Here is a 15,951-nt window from a genome sequence, read left to right on the forward strand (position 1 = left end):
TCATGCGGACTTGTGTACTGTACCTACACCATTCACCCGTCTTATGTGCTGAATCTTCTGCTTTAAAGGAAGAAAGATGAGTCAGCAGTTTACTTGATGAGCCAACACCGGGATTAATGTCTAGCGACCCAGAGATGAACTTAACATTACTTTTGATCAGGGCTTAAATCTGGGTCACACTCGCTCTAACACAACCCTGGTGAAAGTTAATCCAGATTTTTTTATTTTCTTTCTATATCCTAACGATAACTTTTTCTTACGTACTATTATCAAAGAGAGGGTTGTTAGCCTATACCTACCATTTAACATGGGGTTGATGACCTTACTTTCACCAGAAATGTTGTTCAAGCTTCTACAGGTTCTAGTTACGCTTCATGTGTTTTAAACAAGCTTTCTCCTATCGTGGCTTCTCAAAACTCACCCGACCTCTACCACCCCTCACCCGACCTCTACCACCCCTCACCCGACCTCTACCACCCCTCACCCGACCTCTACCACCCCTCACCCGACCTCTACCACCCCTCACCCGACCTCTACCACCCCTCACCCAACCACCACCACCCCTCACCCGACCTCTACCACCCCTCACCCAACCACCACCACCCCTCACCGAACCACCGCCACCCCTCACCCCGACCTCTACCACCCCTCACCCGACCACCACCACCCTCCCCTGACCTCTACCACCCCTCACCCGACCACCACCACCTCACCCGACCTCTACCACCCCCTCACCCGACCTCTACCACCCCCCCACCCGACCACCACCTCACCCGACCTCTACCACCACCACCCTCACCCGGCCCCTACCACCCCTCACCCGACCTCTACCACCCCTCACCCGGCCTCTATCACCCTCACCCGCCCCTACCACCCCCACCCACCTCTACCACCCCACCCCCTCCCACCCCCCCCCCCTACCCCTCACCCGGCCCCTAACACCCCCCACCCGACCTCTACCCCTCACCCGACCTCTACCCCCTCACCTCTACCACCTCACCACCTCACCCGACCTCTACCACCATCACCCGACCTCTACCACCCCCACCACCACCCTCACCGACCTCTACCACTCCTCACCCGACCACCCACCACCACCACCCGACCACCACCCCTCACCCTCTACCACCCACCGACCACCACCACCCTCACCCGACCTCTACCACTCCTCACCTCTACCCCTCACCCGACCTCTACCACCACCACCACCACCACCCGACCACCACCACCACCACCACCTCTGCCACCCCCCTCATCCGACCACCACCACTCCTCACCCCACCACCACCTGACCACTACCACCCCCACCTGACCTCTACCACCTCACCTCTACCACCCCCACCACCCGACCACCTCACCCCACCACCTCCCACCCGACCCCTCACCCGACCTCTACCACCCCTCACCCGACCTCTACCTCACCACCCCTCATCCAACCATCCCACCCCTCACCCGACCACCACCACCACCCCTCATCTACCACCCCCTCATCCAACCACCACCACCCTCACCCCCTCTACCCCCTCACCCGACCTCTACCACCCCCACCACCTCTACCACCACCACCACCACCTCACCACCTCTACCTACCACCCCCACCACCACCACCTCCCCACCCCTCTACCCGACCACCACCCCCCACCCACCACCGACCTCACCCGACCACCACCACCCACCTACCACCCACCCGACCTCTACCACCCCCACCCGACCACCACCACCGCCCCCACCCGACCTCTACCACCCCCCACCCGACCACCACCACCCCCCCCACCCACCTCTACCACCTCACCCGACCACCACCACACCGACCTCTACCCCCCCCCCGACCACCTCTACCACCCTTCACCCGACCTCTACCACCCCCACCCGACCACCACCACTACCCGAAGATTTACCCATACAATTCCCAGATGCGGTTAAATAGCTCCGGTAAATTACAAATAGTTCTATAATAGTTACTAGACACTGTTGTCATTAATAATCTCCATACATAAATGATATTGGGATCACCTGATGGTTCTCCACACCACCAGCTTATTTCGCCGAAAGATTAACCTAACCTAACCTAACTTAACTCTAACCTAACTTAACCTAACGCCAACTTAACCTAAACCAATTTAACCTAGGTAGAGGAGGTGGAGGACGAGCCGAGGTGAAGTAGAAAGTGGAGGACGAGCCGGGGGAGGACGAGGTGGAGTAGAAAGTGGAGGAGAAGCCGAGGAGGGGAACGAGCCGGCTCGATGGAGGAGGTGATGGAGGACGAGTAGCTAGAGGTGGAGGAGGAGGTGGAAACGAAAGTCACGTGTGGTAATTTCCTCTGACAGACAAGGTTTCAGTTTACATCCGGGGTGTAATGAACCGGCGGCGGGGTCGAGGGAGGCAAGGACGTCCGAGGGTACAAGCTGTCCTTATTGAGCTGTGAGTGTATGGGTGATATAATGAGTATGGAATGTAAAATGAGTGCGTGATAGGCATGAGTGTGTGACAGATATAATGAGTGCGTGATATATGAGTGACATATAATGAGTGTAACAGTTATAATGAGTGCGTGATATACGAGTGTTACAAGTATAATGAGTGTGACATGAGTGTGCTACAGGTATAATAAGTGTGTTACATATATAATGAATGTGCGACATATAATGAGTGTGTGGAAGTTATAATGAATGTGACAAGTATAATGAGTGTGATGGGTATAATACGTGTGACGGGTATAATACGTGTGACGGGTATAATGAGTGCGACAAGTATGAGTGTGTGGAAGCTATAATGAGTGTGACGGGTATAATTGTTGTGTGGAAGCTATAATGACTGTGACAAGTATAACGAGTGTGTGGAAGCTATAATGAGTGTGACGGGTATAATGAGTGTGTGGAAGCTATAATGAGTGTGTGGCAAGTAATGAGTGTGACATGTATAATGAGTATGCGGCAAGTATAATGAGTGTGAAAGGTATAATGAGTGTGTGACATATAATGAGTGTGTGGAAGCTATACTGAGTGTGTGGAAGCTATAATGAGTGTGAAAGGTATAATGAGTGTGTGACATATGAGTGTGTGACATATAATGAGTGTGTGGAAGCTATAATGAGTGTGACGGGTATTATGAATATGGAAAGACTAATTAGACCTAGATAGCGCTATCAAACCTGCTGTAAATTAATAAATATACTGTATAATGTTAAACCCTGTAGAGATGTGAGTGTACAGTGTAAAGGTTTTTCTTAGTAACAAATCAAAGGTCACATCTTGAACACGTATATGGAGATTATATCATTAAGTGAACATTTTGAACGTGTAGCTAACCTAACCTAACCACACCTAACCTAAACTAATGTTGAAGCTTAGAAAGGTATCAGGTAATTGCTAGTATACCATCTCTCACCAACAAAAAAAAACAATGGATCTGAACTTCTTTGAACGTTCTGAACTTTCCTGTTTATATTATTCTGTCGTTATATCTTGGTGGTTAGTGTTCATACACTCTCTCTCTCTCTCTCTCTCTCTCTCTCTCTCTCTCTCTCTCTCTCTCTCTCTCTCTCTCTCTCTCTCTCTCTAAATTCCCTTCCCTCTCCATCCTTAACTACCGCATCCCCCCCTCCCTCCCTACCATAAACCCCTCCCCCTCTCTACAACTATCTCCTCCCCCCCCACCAATAAACAAATGTCGCTTCGAATCATCTAAAAAATAACATAGAGTCTATCATGAAATTAATCTACACATACCATCAACAAACAAACAGTCACTCAACACCTTAACCATTCCCCGCCTCCTCCCTCTTGATGCCGAATACAGCTCCCGTCCGTTCCAAGTGTCCGTCCGTTCCAAGTGTCCGCCCGTTCCAAGTGTCCGTCCGTTCCAAATGTCCGTCCGTTCCAAGTGTCCGTCCGTTCCAAGTGTCCGTCCGTTCCAAGTGTGCGTCCGTTCCAAGTGTCCTTCCGTTCCAGGTGTCCGCCCGTTCCAATTTCTCGGTCCATCCACCTTACCTTACCCTAATACACCTCATCCTCGGTCATTTCAGCAAATCATTCTTATCATACAAAGTTCTCCTTAACACTAACTACTCCTTATCAGATCACCTTCAATCTCTCTTATATAGTCTTCTCTTGTCGTAGTTATCAAAGTATAATCTAATGCTGAAATAAGGTGATCCAACCCTCCTCTATATAATTACCGTAACGCAACTCTCTTCTCGATCCTCCTCCTCTCCCCCTCCTCCTACTCCTCAAAATCATGGAACCTGTTGTAAATAATCAACAACTTCAAATACTTCAGAAGAACACTTTTGCTACTAATTAAGGTTTCCGTTCCAGTGTTTATCCACAACACCCTCCTCCCCACCCCCACTATCCTACACTCTGGTTACACTCGTGTTTCCTGCCCCTGGTGCCTCAAGAAAGAAAATAATAATAATAATAATAACAACAGTAGTAGTAATAATAATAATAATAATAATAATAATAATAATAATAATAATAATAATAATAATAGTTATAGTAATAGTAATAGTAATAATAATAATAATAATAATAAAAATAATAATAATAACAACAATAATAACAGTAGTAATAATAATAATAATAACTAATAATAATAATAATAATAATAATAATAATAATAACAGTATTAATAATAATAATAAGAACAAGAAGAAGGAAGAGAAGAACAAGAATAAGAATAAGACTGATAATTACAACACCAACCCTCAACTTGCGAACTCGTAACCAATAACCACTAAATCACAAGTATCTACTTCTGTTTGTACGGACTCCGTGTATCATAATACTGAAACCCCTAAAATTACATCTGATGCCACTGTTGCAGGGACTAGCAATTGAACACAGGGCCTGACAGTGAATAGATTGTTGCATATGTTATCTCGATGCGAACACCTGGGAGAAGAGGTCAAATTTAACACCTGGGAGAAGAGGTCAAATGTAACACCTGGGAGAAGAGGTCAAATGTAACACCTGAGAGAAGAGGTCAAATTTAACACCTGGGAGAAGAGGTCAAATTTAACACCTGGGAGAAGAGGTCAAATTTAACACCTGGGAGAAGAGGTCAAATTTAACACCTGTGAAAAGAGGTCAAATGTAACACCTGGGAGAAGAGGTCAAATTTAACACCTGTGAGAAGAGGTCAAATTTAACACCTGTGAGAAGAGGTCAAATGTAACACCTGGGAGAAGAGGTCAAATTTAACACCAGTGAGAAGAGGTCAAATGTAACACCTGGGAGAAGAGGTCAAATTTAACACCTGGGAGAAGAGGTCACCTGAAGAGGTCAAACACCTGTCAAAACACCTGGGAGAAGAGGTCAAATGTAACACCTGGGAGAGAAGAGGTCAAAATGTAACACCTGGGAGAAGAGGTCAAATGTAACACCTGGGAGAAGAGGTCAAATGTAACACCTGGGAGAAGAGGTCAAATGTAACACCTGGGAGAAGAGGTCAAATGTAACACCTGGGAGAAGAGGTCAAATTTAACACCAGTGAGAAGAGGTCAAATGTAACACCTGGGAGAAGAGGTCAAATTTAACACCTGTGAGAAGAGGTCAAATTTAACACCTGTGAAAAGAGGTCAAATGTAACACCTGGGAGAAGAGGTCAAATGTAACACCTGGGAGAAGAGGTCAAATGTAACACCTGGGAGAAGAGGTCAAATGTAACACCTGGGAGAAGAGGTCAAATGTAACACCTGTGAAAAGAGGTCAAATGTAACACCTGTGAGAAGAGGTCAAATTTATCACCTGTGAGAAGAGGTCAAATTTATCAACTGTGAATCACCTGGTCTCATCATGGCTCTAGTATAGGCACCTTTTATGTAGTGTACTTAGCGTCATTATGTGTGCTTGTGATGCTTTTGGCGTCATTATGAGCAGCTGTCGTTATATGGACACCTGTGTCACACCTGGCACCATCAGAAGAAAGTACGAGACACCCGTGAGTCATGTGTGAGTCACCAGGCATCATTAGGATAACTTCTGAGTCACCTAAAGTCATCATGAACGCACGTGAGTCATAACCATTTGCGAGTTCACTGAGGTAAATACAGTACCCGCACTTTTAGGACACCAGCCATCACACCCATACATGTCCTTCCTTCAATATTCTGTTAACTATTTTTTTTACTGATCCTCATAAATTTTAACTTATAACACTAGCGGATGCATAATAATAACAACAGGAATGATAGGAACATAAACCTTGTATTTATATAATGATTCACGATTATTTGAGTGAACTCCTCTCTCATGTTGTCTTTACCTCTTGTACAATAAGAGACGAATTTGTTGTTTTTGTCAGGAGGTTCCACACCTATAACTACATCGCATACTAGTCCGGGTATTAACAGTAGTAGTAGAAGTAACGGTGGTGGTAGTAGTAGTAGTAGTAGTAGAATTTTAGTAGTAACAGTGTTAGTAGTATTGTAGTAGTCGTAGTATAAATAGCATCAGTAATATTAAGTAGACTGTAACATCACTCGGAGGAAAAAATTCTTAGGGAAGGAGCCAATACTCTTTTTAGCCAATTGTTCAAGTTTTACGCATGTTTCTACAGTCAGATATCCGACTCACACACACAGCTCATCAATCTTATTTAATTGTCATTTTCTCCTGAAGAATCTAGATCAACCAGTCACCTCACACACATAAGTCTACCAACACTCAATTTATCTTTGTTTACAAGTGCAATTTCGTCCTCCATGTGAATAATTCGTACTTCCCTGTACTATTAAATACACACGCTCCAAAAAAGTGTCTTTACCACTTTGTATTGGACAATATTACATAACAGACGAAGGATTTTGACAACCCTACCGAGACAACAGGAATCGTGGTGTTTATTTTGAAGTTTATCGACCATCCGTGAAGATACTTTTTTGGGCGTATATATATATATATATATATATATATATATATATATATATATATATATATATATATATATATATATATATATATATATATATATATATATATATATATATATATATATATATATATACATGACAATTAGCTGTATAATGCTCAGCATATGTAAACACCCTTATGCATGATAGCTCTAAGGCTAATATTAACATGCATATAACAACCTCATTTTGTATTGTTAATATATTAATGTCATTATTCTGTATTGTGTCTAAATGTAACTACAGTGTTATTTTCTCAACATAACATTTTTAGTAAAGGAATTACAAAAATAATTTCATTGTAAAACAGTCCTCAACACCCAGACCTGTAAGTTACCTCCCCATCACAACACCCAGACCTGTAAGTTACCTCCCCATCACAACACCCTGACCTGTAAGTTACCTCCCCATCACAACACCCTGACCTGTAAGTTACCTCCCCATCACAACACCTCAACACCCAGACCTGTAAGTTACTTCCCCATCACAACACCTTAACACCCAGACCTGTAAGTTACCTCCCCATCACAACACCCAGACCTGTAAGTTACCTCCCCATCACAACACCCTGACCTGTAAGTTTACCTCCCCAGATTTAACAATGTAACATACCGTATCTAAACCACTTCCACTAATAATAATATACTGTACAGTATGTGTGTTACAACATCAATTTTAACAGGGAAAATAACTTCACAATGATGTAAAAAGGCAAACATTTATACAAAAATCGTAATAAACTTTTCTCGTGACAAAATCCATGTAAAAGTGTGTTAACGAAAAGTATACTGTACATTTAATGGAATAAACTTGCAACAGTGTATATGTGTTTAGTTGTGATTTATATCCTTAAGTGATTGTCAGTATTTGGGTTATTTATCCTGATTGGGTGAGTTGTCAGTTTGTTTGTTAAGGTAGTACACTGTCATCAAGTGTTTCCTTCAAGTATTCATATCCTTGTACACCTCTTCAAGTCGCCTTCCTCCTCTTCCTTCTTCATGATAAACTATCTGTGGTGTTCGTCTCATTCTTGGTCTTCTCTAACCCTTGCTTCTGCCTGCCTTTCACACACGCACACACACACACACACACACACACACACACACACACACACACACACACACACACATGCTAAAAAAATAAAGAATAACAGTGAAAATAATACAATACATATTTATGTCTAAGAACGTATATAATAGCCATATATTTCAATGTTTGGCAGTGACGTCACAATGGTTTCTTCGGCTTATCAAATAATTCAAACCAAGATAATAATGTGTAACTCCCCCCCCCCTCCAAAGTAACTACACGGAGGGGGCCGATGAACATCTCGACTCCTGTTGTATCGGTAGGATTGTCAAAATTCTTCGTCCATTGTCTCACACAAAATCGTAAAGATACTTTTTGGAGTGACTGAACTTTGGTAAAGTGAAAACCATTTACACTTACACATATGTAAAATAAATTTAAACCCTCTCAATAACGGACTTCTCAGTAAAGTAATGGATACAGTAAACCTTCTCAAATAATGGACTTCTTATTTCTGGATATTCTCATTAACAAAATCCTCCCAATATTGGACAAGTGCGTGCATGAATTCGTCCGGTATTGGGAGGGTTTAGTGTATTCGTCGATTAATAATACTAACAGTGATGCAACAATGATAAATTACCGTAACACAGCGGATATTACACCCGGACAACAGCTGGACGGCAACTTATTTCACATATTGACCATACAACTAACAATAACCAGTTAGTGTGTAATAAGCAGGTTATGCTAGAGTTATAAGCTCACCACAATAGGTAATACTCTATCTTCAAGACAAGAGACAATTATTAGGTTATAAGTAATAAACCTGTAAAGTTTATTTCCGTTAGTCACTGGTGGAGGAAAACAAATTCAAATACCACAAATGCCAAACAACACGTCACATGCTTGGGCGTCCGCTAGGGGGGTGGGTGTTGAGTCACACCCGCCCCCCCCCCCCTCCCCCCGGATTAGACTTGTGTCCAAATATATAAGCAACAAATACCCAACAAAAGAAGGGGATTTAGAATATACCAAAAACGAAGGGAAGGAAAAACAAACCACTAAAATATTAGCTCAGCGATCCCGACTGTGAGGGCTAGCCTATCCCCAAGGGCCCCCCTCCCTCACCATAGAAGAGTTGCAGTGGACGCCTTTGGTCACATCTATCCATCTATATAAGAAATTATTTACTACTTTTTGTGCGAGTGAAAAAAATAAATCAATAAAGAAATATATTATTTAAACACGTAAGACAATATTTAAAATAACCTAACCTAACTCCACCAAACCACGAAGACACACCTTTATTCCTAAGTTCTCGTTCCTATCAAAACCACTGAGACATTTTACCTCCCATAAACAGTAAGGTGGACAAGGTGTGTGTGTCGTCACGTAATTCAAACTGATTCTGCGGTCAGATTATACAAGGTAGTCTCCAGGTGAAAATATTAGACCGCCGCGAGGAAACGACTATGTTCAAAGCCTGCAGTAACCAGTTAAACCTTAGTTCATGTTTTAAAGTGACAACATGTTTCCTGAAGCAGTTTTAATTTAGCGTTGGTGACGTTATACTCGCACGGGGACGATAAAAAATAAAAATAAATACAATGCTCGACGCCAGCCAATATACCAACAATTAAGACAGCGATCAACCAAACATTACTTAGACAACACAACTGTATACTTCAACGTTCATAATCCTCCAGTATACCAAGACTTGTTGCTATTTCCGTCCGCTAGTCATACTTAAGTATCCTCTGTATAATATGTAAGACCTTGATCAAGTGACGGTCATCCATTACTACAGGTGTGTTCTCTCTTTCCCGGTATTCTTATCCGTGTTGCCAGAACCACTTACACTAAAACGAACCTGTTATTCTACTTCAGTAATTTATGTCATAATACATATTTTATATTTCCCTTATGTAAACTAAACTTTTACATGTTTCTTGTAAAAAAAATTCTCACTTACGAACAATGACCAAACCTTCAGTAAATGATTATATCGTGTTTTTTACAGTACATACAAGCAATATAACTGGCAATTATTTGTGCTGGGAGGACACTTACAGTCTCTCTACAAAACAACAAAAATAATTCATGGGAAATTTTGGATTATTTCTCAGGACTACACATGGATGATTATTCAACTAAACCCAACCATTTCTTGGCTCTAGTTGTCACAATAAGAATTAAAATTCAAGGACACTGAAAAAGCTGAAACACATACCAGAGACTCCTCGGGCACCGAAGAGTAAGCAATGTGAACACCAGACTATTTCATCTGACGAAGACTACACTGAGGGACTGGAATGAGTAATTGAAAGCTGTTGAGCCTGTAATGGCTTGTTTAAGTCGGTAACTGCTTACTTGTATACATAAACACTATTGTCATTAAGACCAAGTCTCTGAGCCAGCTGGAACAAAACAGAGTTAAGCCACCACCTTTTTTTTTGTTGCCTTACGGGGGAAAAAAAGCGGCAACAAAGATGGAAGTACCTATGTATACCCACACAAACTGTCTGTCATCCCTCCAACACAACACAGGAACCTACTCTTGGTGCTGTAAGAGCTATAAGGTGTGAGAACCCTGGATCCCCTTTGTGTTGACCAAGTAGTGGTAAACCTTCTGTGGGTGATTTAAATGACTCCTATACCCTGTAAACTGTCTCCCAGGTGTACCACAGTTTAGGGCCCAGAGACCGTATTGACCTGAGGGCCTATAGGAAGAGAGACACTTGTTCTTGGCGCGGGTATGAGAGGAGAGGTAAAGGACTATACCGACATGAAGGGCCTCGGGGTTAAGGTAAGTGCCTAAGGAAAGGTTTAATATCAGTAATAGGAAGTCCCCCAGCAGGAGAGGCACTCACAGCTAGGGATACAAGGTCTTTCCGGGGACGATGCTTCCTCACTCCCCCTAAGCAGGATGAAGCCATTCTTCTCCATCTCTGACTCGTTAAAGGTGGGCTGGGTAGACGAGATAATACAATATTCAAGAGGGATTGAGGGAGAGACCTGTAACTTTATTTTCTCTTAGGCGAGATTATTTTATTTAATATTCTTCCAACCTTATTTAATCATGGTCTAAGAACTGAATGTTGAGTATACTGGGCCAACTGTCTGTGATATCCTCCGTCGCCTTACCAAAAGTAGGGCGAGATAGTCCAGCCGAGACACGGAAGAAGACAGTGGGAATATAGGGTGGCTTTATTACCGCATCTTCTGAGGAGTCTAATTGTACTAACGATTTTGTTTCAGTAAGATCGTTGATGTTGACCCAAACTGTGAGGAGGAGGACTGCTGCTTCACAACCTTAAGGATCCAGAAACTAAGTTGATCTTGATGTCAACAATGTAGCGTCTTCTCTGTAGACGTTCCTGGCGGCCTCTGGTAATGATGCAGTAGAGTGTGCTGCCTCGGGTGATGAGTCGAACCTGCCATCTTTCTTCCTCAGGGTACATAACAATGCTTGGAAAAGTAAAGACTTAAATCTTATCCGGAATCAGACATTATTAAGAGAATGATGGTGGCTCTTGGTGTGTTGCTGAACTGTATACCTGTACTGCCTGTATACATGCTGAACTGTAGACCTGTACTGTCTATATACTTGTTAAACTGTGCAAGTAAATCACTGTAGGTGCGCGTGATCCAAGTATATGCTGATAATCACAAGGAACCACAAGAAAACTGTATACCTGTACTGTCCATATACAAGATGAGCTGTATAAAGGGACGGACCCAGTCAGTAATAAAAATGAGTTTAATAAGACTTTAATACATAAAACTAAGTGTTGGTCTGTTTCTAATAATTAAGGAATATATACAAGACCTCATTAATGGTCAAGGAAAAGTTTATTAATATATTACACACTCGTCATCACAATACTAAAAACCACTAAAGTTAACACAAGAAATAAAAAATAACCCTAATTTTATGTAGTAAATCAATATAACCACAAAATTTAACAAAATAAATCAAGGTTAAGTTATCAGTTTAACATAAAATCAAGGTAATGTAATAATCTTTGCTCAAGGATATTTTACATTGCTAATATTACGAAAACATGCACTGGCTGACGCTGTTCTATCACCCAAAACATCTACTAATTCCACCCGCGTAGGAAGAGCTCGAGCAAAGCTGGTAGTCTCTTATGTCTATGATTATGTTTCTATAAACATTCAATAAGGCGAGACCATTAATGTGTCTAGTTTTAGTGTAGAGAGCACATAACTTTTGAGATTCATGAGTTGACTGATGGAACGCTCACACTCGCGCCAAGTAACTGTTAAGGTGGCACTGACTTGGAGCATAATTCAGTATACAGTAATTATATGTTCGTATAAGATAAAGGGAAGGTTTGCCTATGTGTAGCTGTCAGGGAGTTGGGCAGGTCAGATTCCCAAGCATTCCATTTCTGCTGTCAACACTCCAGCTCTGCTTCAAGCCACTCTGGTGAAGGAGGATCACTGACCATTGACTGTTTGTACTTCAGAAATTTTTTCCTCGATTATGAGTCATTCATTGAAGGAAAAAGAGAGCCCCAGAAAATCATGTTGTTGAGTTGACGAGGAACGAGTTTAGAGTTCACAGAGTAATGGCCAACGAAAGGAATTGTGGTGGTGAGATGGAAATACTCTTTTGGGGAACTGCTGGCATGTTAGATCTATTAACTTTCCTTCTGTTTAGACGAGGTAGTGATGGCTTAGGGGCATTGACTCATGCAGGTAGGGCAACAGCTTCCGTGTACCAAGTGTCACCACCTTGATTAATATCACCGCGACACTGTTTGATAGCACAGATAACACTGTTTATCTCTGACATAGCTGTGCACACATCAACAGCACTCCCCTCGTGGCTTACACTGAGAGGTATTATGTAATAAAGAACATTACAACGCACAGTAATGATATCAGAAATTCAAACTATACTGTACTGTCAGGCCCTTGAATACGGACCTATGTATACCTGCATTGTCTATATACATACTAAACTGTATCCCTGCAGTGCTTACATACATGCTGAACCAATTGTACACGTGTGGGGAGAGGGAGTGTGGTGGATCGAAAATTAAACACTAAAGGTCACCAACATTTGAAGTATCTCTCGTCGTTATCTATATTTTATTTAAGAATTTTACTCACTGCAGTACACACCGTCATTGTCTCGGTCCGTCCTAACAGCGAAGCCTTGAATCGGTGCAACAACCCACGTCACGTTACACTGTAACGTGACGTGAGGGCCAAAGGTGTAACGGTTACACCTCTGGCCCTCACGTTCACCTCACTGGTTCTCGATTGCTGTAGCGAGTCTGTCACAAAACCCAGAGATATTTTGTTCCCTATTTATTCGTAATCTTGTGACTTCCTTCTACTTAGGACATTTACCAGGATACGTTAAATTCGACGTAAGTGGTATACGCTGGTGATGACGGTTGATGTCTAGCGGTTTTACAACGAATCTACAGCACATCTTCCCCTCTAGAAACGAACACCTTAATATATTGCAGAACTACATAAAATTACCGAGATCCATTAAACATCCTCCATATACATACATAATCACCTAACTTCATTTATTTCACGACCGTTCTACAAGATGAAATTCATTTGCCTGCATTGCTTCTCATCGTCCGCCTCTCACCAACATAAAGTAGAATACTTTAGTTTGATAACGTCCTCTTCAGCCCCACTATGCGTCTGGTAATCCATCTCTTTAGGAAGAATAATGTTATGTGGTGTGGAATACAAGGCTATCCCGTCCAATGAGCAGTACAGGTGAGAATGGTGTATCAGGCAAGTGTTAAGCGGCTTGGAAGGAAGTGAGGTCCCAGTTCATGTTCCAAGAGGTTTAAATTCTTTGTATCTCGCCCGATCACACCCTGAGCTGAATCACCTTTTAATTTACCTCCGCTTGAAGCATGCTTTCATTACTACGAGCGTTCTGGACATGGAAAAAATGAATTATGTCTCACTTTATTATAAAAAAAAAAGCCACTGGGCATTATATACAGCTCTGTGATATTTTTATCGCAGAAGCAAGGAAGGATCCTTAACAATGGTGCAGGAGGAGAGGGGGAGCCATTATACAGTACGCAGCAGAAGGTTCTAGCTTCGTAAACAAGTAAACATACCATACTACTAGTACATATTACTGTATTTAGGTATACAGTAATATGTAAATTGTAAAATTTATAAAAAAAAGTACTTACAGAAAACACGGGCTTGTACACCAGTTATTGAGACGACACACCTGGTATACTTACTACATTACTCTACAGCAGTGCCACGGTAGCGTTTTATCTAAATAAATTTGACATATGAAAGCAAAAAGAACATAATTATTCTAGTTTGGCAGACATGACTTTACGAGACGTTATCACTCCTCGCTACAGTCTCGTGAGCACCAGCAGTGACCTTCAAATTTTCACTTATGTTAATGCATCATAAGAACATAAGAAAATAAGGAGTCTGCAATAGGCCGGTTGGCCTGTGCATGGCAGCCCCTGTCGAGAGTTACTACCACTCTCAATCATCCATGAATCTATCCAGCCTCCTTTTAAAACTTTCCAGCGTTCCAGCACTTATTACAAAGTTGCTACGCTCATCACTTGCTTTCCTCGGTATCTAAGAACTTAATATAGAGAATGAATAACAATAAGATTCCATACTGACCCAGAGCTACTAAGACCACCCCCACATGCACTCCTCTCAGTCCCAGACCTCCATAAAATATCATGGTGTGAAGGTGTGGAACAACTTACCCCCACCCATCCCAGCAAAGACTACGCTCCCTTCCTTTAAATCATCTCTTAAAAAATATCTATTGTCGAAGTATTAATATTTCTTGTAACACTTACTATATTTACAGTACCTGCTTTTATTGTACCATCAAAATCGTTTTATCGGAAATTATCATGTAAATAAATAAGTAATTACCATTGCAATAAACATAATTGCCAACTAGACATAATCCTGACAGCTCTGTCCTCTTGTTCAACCCTTATTACTGTACAACCCATGTTGTACTGCTCCCCCATTATACTTATGTTTTTCAATTCCACTGTAATATATATATATATATATATATATATATATATATATATATATATATATATATATATATATATATATATATATATATATATATATATATATATATAATGAAGTGATAACCGTGGTAACATTATGAGATGTTCTTATTACCACCATGCTATTGTACTATTCCAGATGATACTAAATGTTACATAATACTTCCTTGAGATAAATGTATAGTATATATCAGGTGCCTCAAAGAGAGCTCAGGTTCTCAACTGGCTCAGCCATGTTAATATTGTTATTATTATCCACTCTGCATCTGTATTTTTGTGGCTAAATAAACTGTTTCAATTTAACTCAATTCAACTCATGCTAGAGAACCTCCCTCCACACGCCACTATCACTCTCCCTCACGTTAAGTCATCCATCTCACCCTTGTCCTTCTACATTTCCTTTGAATTATTTACACACACGTGAAGAACGTTGCAAAAGTGTTTTTAAAGTTCATAACAGAATAACATTGAGCAAGTGGGTTTGATGACGCCAGGGCAAGTCCTCAAGCCCCATATAACGTTAACCAGCAAACTGACATCTATACAGAAGACGTTGTGTTGACTAATGGTCAGAGTTAATCAGTCACAGCAGAATATTCAACGATTCACTACATAACGTACAGTATACCACATCCGTTTGAAAGATAGCCCACTTCCGTTCCACTTGAATACATGTGTCCACGCGGTCCCATGACAAAACCCCAATGGGGTTGTCATTTGTCAACACTAACCTAACCTAACCTAAGCTTAAAAGTGTTTTATTTTATATTTTATATATGAGACTGGGGTTTTGTCCGTTGGGGTTTTATCCGGTCACCTGTCCACGCATATGTCATTCAACCCTTTTATTCCTTCCTCTGTTCTTCAATAACATCCTCAAATTCATTTCTCGTCCATTTTTTTTCAAGAGTAACTTCT

The 15,951-nt window shown here is 41.7% G+C and overlaps 1 protein-coding gene and 1 long non-coding RNA gene across 2 annotated transcripts in view; one reads left to right on the forward strand and one right to left on the reverse strand.

Annotated features, from left to right (window-relative positions):
• Nucleotides 1-15,951, reverse strand: part of LOC121854154 — a 102,666-nt gene that overhangs the window by 70,919 nt on the left and 15,796 nt on the right. The gene's annotated exons all lie outside the window — the stretch shown is intronic.
• Nucleotides 7,017-7,734, forward strand: LOC121854156. Its single transcript, XR_006086493.1, has 2 exons — nt 7,017-7,459; nt 7,494-7,734. It is a non-coding gene; the product is annotated as an uncharacterized LOC121854156 (long non-coding RNA).

The sequence above is a fragment of the Homarus americanus genome, unplaced genomic scaffold (assembly GCF_018991925.1).
Source record: "Homarus americanus isolate GMGI-L3 unplaced genomic scaffold, GMGI_Hamer_2.0 scaffold13581, whole genome shotgun sequence".
NCBI lineage: Eukaryota > Metazoa > Arthropoda > Malacostraca > Decapoda > Nephropidae > Homarus > Homarus americanus.